The sequence below is a fragment of the Oncorhynchus kisutch genome, linkage group LG5, assembly GCF_002021735.2.
Source record: "Oncorhynchus kisutch isolate 150728-3 linkage group LG5, Okis_V2, whole genome shotgun sequence".
Lineage (NCBI taxonomy): Eukaryota > Metazoa > Chordata > Actinopteri > Salmoniformes > Salmonidae > Oncorhynchus > Oncorhynchus kisutch.
In genome coordinates, this window is record NC_034178.2 from 19977600 (window position 1) to 19990262 (window position 12663).

The 12663-nt window shown below is 38.9% G+C and overlaps 1 long non-coding RNA gene across 3 annotated transcripts; it reads left to right on the top strand.

Annotated features, from left to right (window-relative positions):
• The first annotated feature begins 3445 nt into the window (after positions 1–3445).
• Positions 3446–10091, top strand: LOC109890749 (uncharacterized). 3 transcript variants are annotated; one of them, XR_004209965.1, is made up of 5 exons: positions 3446–4955; positions 5065–5097; positions 5387–5512; positions 7516–7607; positions 8053–10091. It is a non-coding gene; the product is annotated as an uncharacterized LOC109890749 (long non-coding RNA). The 3 variants fall into 3 exon arrangements; XR_004209963.1 differs by having other exon boundaries at positions 3488–5097; XR_004209964.1 differs by lacking the exon at positions 7516–7607 and having other exon boundaries at positions 3488–5097.
• The last annotated feature ends 2572 nt before the right edge of the window (positions 10092–12663 follow it).

The following is a 12663-nucleotide window of genomic DNA, read 5'->3' on the forward strand; positions in this document are numbered from 1 at the left end:
GGGGATAAACCTGAGCTGAACTCAAACCTGGGTCCAGTGACTGTCAAGCCAACACCTTATAACTGTTACGCCAAGATGTCTGAACTTCTTGACGAGGTCGCTAGGTTTTGGGTTACAGTGGCTACAATAGCTTTCTCTATGAATTTGAGAGTGGTAAAAAATTTCCAGCCCCCATCCCTCAGCTGTTTACCAAACCAAGTCTCAGGGCAGGCATTTTGTTTCTGTTTAAATCCTAGGTTGTCCCTTTAAAAAAGCCACATCAATCAACTAATCTGCAGTTTAAACAATAACAAAAATGTAATTCCACCACTGTTTTGGTAATTAGATGATGGATGGTGCTGGAGAAATGTAACTACTCTCAAATTCATAAACAGACCTATGGATGCAATGACTGACTATCCATGACATCAACATTATAGATTTAACCATGTTGAGGCTATATACAGTGTTGATTTACATGTTTATTTCATAAAAGTTTCATATTATATTAAGTCGTTCAAAGAGAAGCATGTGTTGTTGATTCGTGTTTAACGAGGGAGAATTTAAAACAAATTTTTAACCATACTTCTGACATGGATCATTTTGATCCCAGAGGCATATCTTTTATCATAGCCAAAATGTGGTTTATTAAATTATTCAAATTTTTCATGACTTTGTCAATCAACTTGTTCTTAATAAATCTAAATCATGGTTTAGTGTTTCTGCATCAAAATTGACTTTTAACAAATTCAAATTCTTTGGAGTCATTTTGACCCCAGCCAAAAGAACCTTTGATAAATCAAATCACATTTTATTGGTCACATACACATGTTTAGCAAATGTTATTGTGCGTGTAGCAAAATGCTTGTGTTTCTAGCCCCGACAGTGCAGTAATATCTAACAAGTTATATTTAACAATTTCACAACATATACCCAATACACACATATCTAAGTATTTGAATCTAGGTTTCTCTGTAGACATGATCCATCCCACCAGAGGGTAGAGGGGCACCTGTATCAGTGGTTTTGACCAGATAGACACCTGCAGATATAATGCCTCCCATGTATTCTCCCAAGATTGGATTTTTCTATACCACGTATCACATGACCGTGTACAAAACTGCGTACGGTAGAAAACTCTGACAGCGGTAAAAAAAACTCTGCCAACACTCTGCCAGTAGTAGAAAACTCTACCAGGGGTAGAAAAGTCTACCAGGGGTATACAGTGCATTCGTAATGTATTCAGGCCCCTTCACTTTTTCCACATTTTGTTACATTACAGTCTTATTCTAAAATGCAAGATTTTCTCCCTCAACAATCTACACACAATACCCCATAATGACATCATAATACCCCATAATGGCATCACAATACCCCATAATGGCATCACAATACCCCATAATGGCATCACAATACCCCATAATGGCATCACAATACCCCATAATGACAAACCAAAAACAGGTTTTTAGACATTTTTGCACATTTATTTACTTAAGTAATCAGAACCTTTACGATTAGACTCGAAATTGAGCTCAGATGCATCCTGATTCCATTGATCATCCTTGAGATGCTTCTACAACTTGATTGGAGTCCACCTGTTGTAAATTCAATTGATTGGACATGATTTGGAAAGGCACACACCTGTCTATATAAAGTCCCACAGGTAACCAAGCCACGAGGTCAAAGGAAAAGTCCGTAGAGCTCTGAGACAGTATTGTGATGAGGCACAGATCTGGGGAAGGGTACCAAAATATTTCTGCAGCATTGAAGGTCCCCAAGAACACAGTGACCCCCATCATTCTTAAATGGAAGAAGTTTATCATTATTATTATTTTTAGTCTGAATCCGTGGAGCTGCAGGGATTTGTAGTCTTTGTGGCCTCCATCATTCTTAATGGAAGAAGTTTATTACTATTATTATTTGTAGTCTTGCATGTCATCTACTTTGATGCTAATAAGCATTTTAAATAAGGTTTATTATGGATCCCCATTAGTTCCTGTCAAGGAAGCAGCTACTCTTCCTGGGGTTTATTATGGATCCCCATTAGATCCTGCCAAGGCAGTAGCTACTCTTCCTGGGGTTTATTATGGATCCCCATTAGTTCCTGCCAAGTCAGCAGCTACTCTTCCTGGGGTTTATTATGGAGCCCCATTTGTTCCTGCCACCCTCCCCTTACCTGGACGATGCTGGGCCAATCGGGCACCACCCTATGAGACTCCCGATCTCACCCGGTTGTGATACAGCCTGGATTAGAACCAGGGACTGTAGTGACGCCAATGACAAGCATATCCATAACATGATGTAGCCACCATCATGCTTGAAAATATGAAGAGTGGTAGTCAGTGATGTGTTGGATTTGCCCCAAATATAACGCTTTGTATTCAGGATAAAAAGTTAATTTCTTTGCCACATTGTTTTTCAGTATTACTTTAGTGCCTCATTGCCAACAGGATGCATGTTTTGGAATATTTATTTTTCTGTACAGGCTTCTTTCTTTTCACTCTGTCATTTAGGTTAGTATTGTGGAGTAACTACAATGTTGTTGATCCATCCTCAGTTCTCTCATATCACAACCATTAAACATTGTAACTATTTTAAAGTCACCATTGGCTTCATGGTGAAATCCTTGAGCGGTTTCCTTCATCTCCAGCAATTGAGTTAGGAAGGACGCCTGTATCTTTGAAGTGACTGGGTGTATTGATACATCATCTAAAGTGTCATTAATAACTTCACCATGCTCAAAGGGATATTCACCAATAGGTGTCTTTCTTTGCGAGGCTCAACTGAGGGGCATTCCAGATAATTGTATGTGTGGGGTACAGAGATGAGGTATTCATTCAAATATCATGTTAAACACTATTATTGCACACTTAGTGTGTCAGAGTCTGGTCTCCCTCCTGCCAAAGACAAACAGAAGATTATTTAGTTAAACAGAGAGACCTGAAAAAAAGCCTGCATTAAATACAATTGTCTTCCTATGAGGTTTAATCTAGACTCGATCCCTCAATAACCTGAGGTCAGTTTTCACAACATTACATTCTTACAAATAAACTTGGTGAAGGGGTGATTTAAAAACAAATGATGTAGAGCTCCAAATCTAATTTCTCAGGGAATGTGATGTTTTAGGCTGAGCTCTATAATAATAGATAATGTCATCTTTATAAACTGAGCAGAGCTCTATAATAATAGATAATGTCACATTTTAGGCTGAACAGAGCTCTATAATAATAGATAATGTAATGTTTACAGGCTGAGCAGAGATCTATAATAAAAATATTCTGTCATGTTTTAGGCTGAGCAGAGCTTTATAATAATAGATAATGCCATGTTTATAGGCTGAGCAGAGCTCTATAATAATAGATAATGTCCTGTTTATAGGCTGAGCAGAGCTCTATTGTAATAGATAATGTCATGTTTTAGGCTGAACTCTATTATCTATCTATAGCTTGACAACGTTCAGGTGTTTTCTTGAAATGTATTATCTAACACTTACATTTCTTTCCTTTTTGGTTACTAGCCAGTTATATCAACATTTAGCAACTACGTTAAACTAGCAACGTTAGCAAACTGTTAGCTATATTTCAGAGGTTGAAGGTTGCATATTAAATTAAATGTGGTCTGTTACGCTGTCAAATTCGACAATATACAGAATTTCGCACAAAATGTGTACATATTACTCTTTTGAAAACTCTCATAACCTAACTTAACTAAAACCTAACTTAACTAAAACCTAATTTAACTTACATGAATTGTAATGAATATCTCGGGGGTCAGCTAGCTGGAAGGATGCATGTAGTCATAGCTATTATTCTTATTCTTGTTGACTATTTTAATTGAAATCATTCACAGTACGGTAGTTATGTTGGATAAATAAAACACATAAGAAGCCGTATGTATCTTATATTAAAGGGCCAATGCAGCCGTTTTTATTCTCAACATCAAATCCTTTCTGGGTAATGATGAAGTAGTTTCCTGGTTTTGTTTTCAAAGATGTCCACTGTCTAGGTGTTCACTTCCCCCACGGGTTACTATAGCAACATACATCACCCCCATGGGTTACTATAGCAACACACATCACCTGTCATTTATCTCTTGTTTGTCAATTCTGAGTGACATTAAAGTTGTGAATTTGCTAATCCATTGTTAAGGTTTTGTTGGTGAACCGCTCTTTGGTGGTATACACATCTTACAGTGTAGTTTTATAAATTCCTACATGAAATAATAACTTATTCAAGCATAAACATTCAGTAGAACGCTGCTTTAAAACCACGCATCAGTTCAACAATAGTTTGTGCTCCTGTTTTTAAGACAGTACTTACTGGTCTTAATCAGATCACCTGTCTCCTCCAATGTGAGTTATCTCTCCCTCCTCTTTCACTCCAAAAACTGCATCCTCCTCTTCTTTTACTGTAACTCCTCCTCTTTCACTCTGAACGCGTCTTCCTCTTATTTCACTGAAACATCTTTCTCTTCTTCTTTCACTGTAACAGCCTCACCCTCTACTTGTTTTTGTATTGTAACATACTTCTCTTCCTCCTCCTCTTTGACGAGAGTTCCTTTCTCCGTCCAGCAGACCTCATCTTCTTCAGCAGAAGGTGAATAGCTTAGTGAACTCATGGTCGGTGATGATAGCCAGCTACCCTAGCTAGTTAGCGACTAGCCTAGTGATAGGCTAATTTATCAAGCCAGCTACCGTTACCTGACTAAACGGAAATATGACATTAAACGGGGAAACGAGTTATATGACAGAATTATGCTTAAAATACAGAGGCAAATATACACCGAAGCAGTCTGAACAGCTTGAATGTTTCAGTTAGGAAGTTACGGAGGTGTCTGACTAGCTGTTGTTGTTGAAGAAGCGTCCCGTCCACGAGATTACACGTCACGCCGATGGCATCGCCTGAAAGACGCACATCGCCATCTGTTGACTGGAGTGGTTAACGCAGATAAATGTTTATTTTATTTCCAGACAAAAAGTGCATTTTTACATTTCTTTCATTAAATAAAAATATAATAGTCCGACAACTGCAGATTTGTAATAAATATAAATGTAAAACCTACTTCTACATTCTACCAACCCAACAGATGTTTCTACTACAGGGAATATTAACCAGTGAGGTGGGTCTTTACACATTCTACCAACCCAACAGATGTTTCTACTACAGGGAATATTAACCAGTGAGGTGGGTCTTTACACATTCTACCAACCCAACAGATGTTTCTACTACAGGGAATATTAACCAATGGGGTGGGTCTTTCCACATGCTACCAACCCAATAGATGTTTCTACTACTGAAGCAACGCTTTCCGATTAATTAAAGTTTAATTCTCAAATAGCCGATACAGGTTTGGTCATTATCAGGTATTGGAGCATTGAAAGATGATGCACAACAACTGTTTCTTCCAGGAAACCAAGACTCCAATAACCCCCGCGGTCGAAATAATTGAAGTACTTCACCATCGAAACGACTACCGCTACAATCGACCTGTTCGCAATACATGGGTATTGGGATCTGACCTCATTGATCTGCCAGTAAGCTATGTTTACATGGGTATTGGGATCTGACCTCATTGATCTGTCAGTAAGCTATGTTTACATGGGTATTGGGATCTGACCTCATTGATCTGCCAGTAAGCTATGTTTACATGGGTATTGGGATCTGACCTCATTGATCTGTCAGTAAGCTATGTTTACATGGGATCTTACCTCATTGATTTATCAGTAAGCTATGTTTACATGGGTATTGGGATCTGACCTCATTGTTCTGTCAGTAAGCTATGTTTACATGGGTATTGGGATCTGACCTCATTGATCTGTCAGTAAGCTATGTTTACATGGGTATTGGGATCTGATCTCATTGATCTGTCAGTAAGCTATGTTTACATGGGATCTGACCTTATAGATCTGTCAGTAAGCTATGTTTACATGGGTATTGGGATCTGACCTCATTGATCTGTCAGTAAGCTATGTTTACATGGGATCTTACCTCATTGATTTATCAGTAAGCTATGTTTACATGGGTATTGGGATCTGACCTCATTGATCAGTCAGTAAGCTATGTTTACATGGGTATTGGGATCTGACCTCATTGATCTGTCAGTAAGCTATGTTTACATGGGTATTGGGATCTGATCTCATTGATCTGTCAGTAAGCTATGTTTACATGGGATCTGACCTTATAGATCTGTCAGTAAGCTATGTTTACATGGGTATTGGGATCTGACCTCATTGTTCTGTCAGTAAGCTATGTTTACATGGTCATTGGGATCTAACCTCATTGATCAGTCAGTAAGCTATGTTTACATGGTCATTGGGATCTAACCTCATTGATCAGTCAGTAAGCTATGTTTACATGGGTATTGGGATCTGACCTCATTGATCTGTCAGTAAGCTATGTTTACATGGGTATTGTGATCTGATCTCATTGATCTGTCAGTAAGCTATGTTTACATGGGATCTGACCTTATAGATCTGTCAGTAATCTATGTTTACATGGGTATTGGGATCTGACCTCATTGATCTGTCAGTAAGCTATGTTTACATGGTCATTGGGATCTAACCTCATTGATCAGTCAGTAAGCTATGTTTACATGTGTATTGGGATCTGACCTCATTGATCTGTCAGTAAGCTATGTTTACATGGGTATTGGGATCTGATCTCATTGATCTGTCAGTAAGCTATGTTTACATGGGATCTGACCTTATAGATCTGTCAGTAAGCTATGTTTACATGGGTATTGGGATCTGACCTCATTGATCAGTCAGTAAGCTATGTTTACATGGGATCTAACCTCATTGATCTGTCAGTAAGCTATGTTTACATGGGTATTGGGATCTAACCTCATTGATCTGTCAGTAAGCAATGTCTACATGGGTATTGGGATCTCAGCTATAGTATAATCCAGTCCTACCAGCCAGCAGCGTAATGAACCTTGTCTGATAGCCAATCAACCGCAGTCCGTGAAGAAAAGTTTATTTTTGTTCTCGGAAAGTTACACTGGTTACATGGGCCACATAAGTAATTACAGTCCAGCACATTGTCTAGGAAGGTACTGTTCCTAGGCCGTCATTGAAAATAATAATTTGTTCTTAACTGACTTGTCAATTTAAATAAAGGAAGAAAAAAAAGGGAATATGTTCCATCAGCCATTGGTATAATTGAACTACAATGACCATAATGCATTGCGTGCCTACTTGTCTTGTCTGTTTATTTTCCACCTGCTATGTAAAAGAGACAGAAGAATGCACGATGGTCAATGCTCTCTGGGATCCTTGGGACATCCCTACCTTAAAACCCTAACCTTAACCCCAACCTTAACTATTTTAAATGTCAACTTCAACGGGCTAGGGACGTTCCAAGGATATATCTCTACCGGAAAATACATGATCTAAGTGATTGGTAGTTGGTATTCTGCAGTCATAAAGCCTCATTTACTTTCACAAACTACTAAAATAGTGATTTTGTCAGACAGCATAGACAGCAGGTCTACACTTTATTGACTGACTGATCCATTCATCCTTCCATCCCTCATCAGCCTTCCTCTCCTCTGAAGACCCAGTGAGGGTGGAGCTCAGTCAGAGAGCTGTTGAGGGACTGGTTAGGAACAACACTTCTACAGCCAGAGAGGTGAGAGGTCACACATGGTTTAGATGGTAAATATTTATGTCCCCTTAGCGGTTCATCACGTCAGCAAAAGGTAATATGATCCATCATCCATGTTAATTTACATAAGTGCAAATTGCCCACTGATATTGGTGTAATTTCTCACCCCTTTTGGCTGTATGAAAGTTAATTTTCTCTCAGGCATACACATTTGTTATTTGAGATTATGAAGGTAATCTGTGTAAAATGTACTTTTCCATACTCATTCACCCCATCTCTTTACATTGCTGATGCATATTCGGTGGCCTGACTGCGTCAAAAGCCCATCCTGGTAGATCTGAACCTAATGTAGCTTGGAGTGATCGGATGAAAGAAGTCTCATTTAGGTGCCAGGTGTACCTGAGGCCATAGATGCTCCATATCCATTAGATTGAGTGTTTAATATAATATTACTAAATGTGTTTTGCAGGGGCAGTCAAGAAATGGAACGGCAAGGCCACAGAACATGACATAAGCAGAGCTGTGTGAAACCACCTCAAGTCCCTGGTAGAGCTGGGGGTGGTGTTTACCACTCCACCACACCTTCAGCAGAAGACTAACAGAAGACTAACAACTGAAAGACCAATGGGCACCCTAAGGAAATGCCCTTAAAATATTCATTGGATGCAATACCCAACCCAAAATACAAGCTTGTTTTTTTAGGTGTTCTGAAAGACACTATGGGGGTGTCCACTGAAAGTTGACTAGTAACAACAACTGGGACCTAAGAGACACCCACCATGAGACCCACTAAATCTGCCCAAGAAGAGGCAAACAAAATAAAAACCCACACCAAACTTCAAGACAGGAAGCAAACCAAAAAGGTAGAGCAACTCAAGACAACTGGAGCACTGGGCCAGACACTCTTAAATAGAACCTGGACCAGCTCAGGTGAAACACCTTCCCACTAACGAGATGGACAAGCCAGCACAGGTGTAACACATACTGACTAACGAGGTGACGCCAATCAGTGCGTCATACGTGCTAACCAGCTATACGTGCTAACGAGCTATACGTGCTAAAGTCCAACCTCAAAGCATAAATGGAAAAACCATTAAGACAACAAATATATCCTATATTTTTGTTGGACAAGTTTGCTCACCACCAACAGAAAACAACTTCCATTTCACTTTATAATCTAATACAATGCTTCACCTTCTACAATATAAACATGGTGTTCAACGATTAAAAACCAAGAAAAAACAAATTTCTAAATAATAATATACAATAGTATTATTTTTTTTATCCTTTTTCTTACCCTAGCATCCTAATACTCACTAGCTTCTAGAACTCTCGTCCCCTTGGAACGTGCCCAAACAAAACTCATCTCCAAAATGTAAAAACAATGTGTCAAATTAAATTGGACAAACATTTAGGGTTCTACATTATGACATCATTAAAATACTCCTACTACAATGTTAAAACATTCTACATTGTGACATTATTTCATTGATATCATGAAACAACTCCATGTATTTTCTGATGTTTAATCAGAGATCTTTTATCAGTGTATCTCTTCCCACATTGATCACAGCTATGAAATTTCTCTCCTGTGTGTGTTCTCTAGTGTATTATCAGGTTGTCTAGCCAAGTAAAACTCTTCCCACAGTGATCACAGCCAAACTATTTCTCTCCTGTGTGTGTTCTCTGGTGTACCATCAGGCTGTCAAGCCAAGTAAAACTATTCCCACATTGATTAAATCTATATGTTTTCTCTCCTGTGTGTGTTCTCTGGTGAATAGTTACATAGTGAGATGTAGAAAAACTCTTCCCACATTGTTCACAGCTGTATGGATTCTCTCCAGTGTGAAATCTTCAATGTATTTGAAGTTTTACTGAAGAATTGAATCTTTTCCCACAGTCAGAGCAGCAGTGAGATGTATTCCCTGTGGGTCTCTGCTGGTGTTTCTTATGTTCTGATCTGGAGAGACTCTTCTCTGCCTCATCAGCATCATGATGTTGTTGAGGCTCCCAGAGAATCCACGATAGTCCTGTCTCTCTCCTGTGTGAACGACAAAGTCCACTGTTTATTTGAGGTAAAAGTTGATGCCCAGAGCATACCCATGAAGTTGTACAACAATTGATGTCTGTTAAATTATTTGACAATTAAGACAATCAAGTTAGCAACAAGTCATATTTTGTCTCATTTTCACATTACTGGTAACTATAAATAAATTATTAAAGTTGTTGAAATCCTAAGCAGTGTGCCAGACAACTTTTGGTCTCCAATATATGCCCCTTTCTGTGTTTGCTAAAATTGCAGCACGAGGGCAATGCACACACAATTTGATTGCAAAAACCCCTCCATGCTATGAATCATTTCATATTTCAGGTGAAACATGGAAACTAAAATGTCTTTGTCATGACATTTCATAACCTGATCACTAGATAATTTCGTGAACAATCCCACTAGGCTACTCTGTAATGTGTTGTCATTCTAAATGTCCTGAATAAAGGAAAATAGCTCTGTGTGTTGTACAATAGCCTTTCCATCAAGGAACAGTTCTCTACACATTATGAGCTAAGTATCTCTGTCCAAACAGACTAACGAGAGCCTACTGTAAATCAAGAAGACAATAACACATTATAAACATCAATTTGTTAGGGATGTTGGATCCAACATGGAGCACAGCATAACTGTCTTTACCAGAGTAATGAATGAAGAAGCACTTTGGTTGTTGTTGCATGTGGTAATGTTTGTTATTTGACTGTCATTCAGAAAATTATTTCCTGAATCAGATGATGATAGTTGAACATGTGACTATAACAAAACAGCTACAGTATTAAGTATTATGTGTAATTATTGAAGAACCGCGTTAATGACAGTATCCATTTGGGTGTTGTCAATAAAGTTAAGGGGACTTTCGGTTAGAACCATTGGATTTTGCAAACTCTGGAATGATTAAGGATTTCTGTGCCCATGAAAACTGTTTTCCCAGTGTAACATAAGGAGACACTAAATCATACGTAGTTAGAGAGCATTTCAAAGATCTGAATACAAAAAAAACTGTCCCACAGCAAGATCCAATATTTAAGTTGAAGTTTATCATATGACAAGCGTAACATTATGACTATAACTACTGTTCCCTGAAGGAGGGAAGCTAGATACAACATACTATTAAATCCATACCTCACTGGAAGCCCCGCCTTCCACGGGTGATGAGCGTGAGGCTTGGATTTATTCCTTAAATTTAATACCGCTCTTCACCGACCCAGGAAAGGGCGGGGACAAACAGGTGTTGTACCTCATTTCCCTCCTTCAGGGAAGTGTAATTATAATCAAAGTTACACTCCCTTTCAGTCGGTCAACTTCGGTACAACATGCTATGGGGAAATAAAATCATTCCCCAACCGACCCAAACGGATACTAAATGAAACGTCCCCTGGCAGACCACCCAGACCTGACCCTACCAAGATGCGTCAGTTTTGTCAATTTATTCATTGTCTTTTGTTTGAAACACTCCTGTCAATGTTGAGTAAGGACACACACCTGATTACCCATATAGAAGTAGGATTAATCTACCTGGCCTGCACACAAATGTAGGCCTATACATGTGCCCATTTGGGGATGTCTGATAGTATTTCTCATTGTCTTAACGCTGCACCACTAATGAGTTGTGGAGCTTCTCAAAGTAATGTTTTCTTTACCTCCAAACAGCAAGTAAACAGTCTAATCAAAATCAATTGTGAATGACAAAAAGTGTTGCGAATGCTGACAAAAAGTATTTTCATAAAATATTTCCAGCTCTCACCCTTTCGATAACCACTCAACATAAAAGGGAAAAATGTAATGCTCTGATCCAGTGGAAATGTCATACAATATCGGATTACTTCCTATCCTTTGCACAAATAGCCTACAGCTGTGTCTGTCCAGAACTCACTGGAGCAGGAAACTGAGGGCCTAGAATATTTTATACAATGTTGCAAGCTTGCTATCCGAGTTTCCTGACACAGTTGATAGTTGATACAATGTTTCAAGTTTGTTGTAGACAGGCCATGTGCAGCCAATATGATTTCTATGATATTTATTTTTATCAGGATATTTTCTACCTGCAGAATGCAATGGTTTTATTTGTTGGCTTTATGTAGGCTATTTTCACACAGTTGGTAATGGCAATAAAAGTTACTTTTAGATTGGTATAATTTTAATTTAGATTTAGATAGAATGTAGATTAATCACAGACAATGATTTTGAGATACTATTATAAATTAAATTAAACTGTTCCAAAATGTGCATATGAAAATCATAATTGGCACACAGATTGGTAGAAATGTTCAGATACATTGGCACTCCAACTGGAAAAGGTTGTCGACTGCTGGTGTAGCCCATTACTGGAAACCTCAGGAGCAGAATGACAGAATTTATGAAGTCCAGCAGCGGAGGGGGGAGGGGGGCTCCCTCTGGTCAGGTTATGTTGACGACCGGCTCCCTCTCGTCGGGTTATGTTGACGACCGGCTCCCTCTGGTCGGGTTATGTTGACGGCCGGCTCCCTCTGGTCGGTTTATAGTGATGACCGTCTCCCTCTAGTCAGGTTATATGGATGACTAGGTCCCTCTAGTCATTTGTGTGTCTCATTTATTTAATCAAACAGCTTAAAGCATCATTCCAGTTCAGTACATACAGTTTTTATAAAAACACATGGGGCGATTGGTAGAAAGAACAGATGACTCTTGGTTGACCAAGATGTATTTTAGTTGGGGACAGCACTGCAACATGATTCTGGGGCTGCCGAGTGGCACAGCAGACACTGCATCTCAGTGCTTGAGGCGTCCCTACAGACACCCTGGTTCAAATCCAGGCTGTATCACAACCGGCCGTGATTGGGAGTCCCATAGGGCGGTGCACAATTGGCCCAGCGTCGTCCAGGGTAGGCAGTCATTGTAAATAAGAATTTGTTCCTAACTGACTTGCCTAGTTAAATAAAGGTTACATTTAAATAAATAAAAAATTGTGTTTCATGACAAACCATTTTTTACAAATCCGTCAAGGCACCAACTTTGAGAAGGGTTTAAAACAAAGGTATCAAACCAATTCATGAA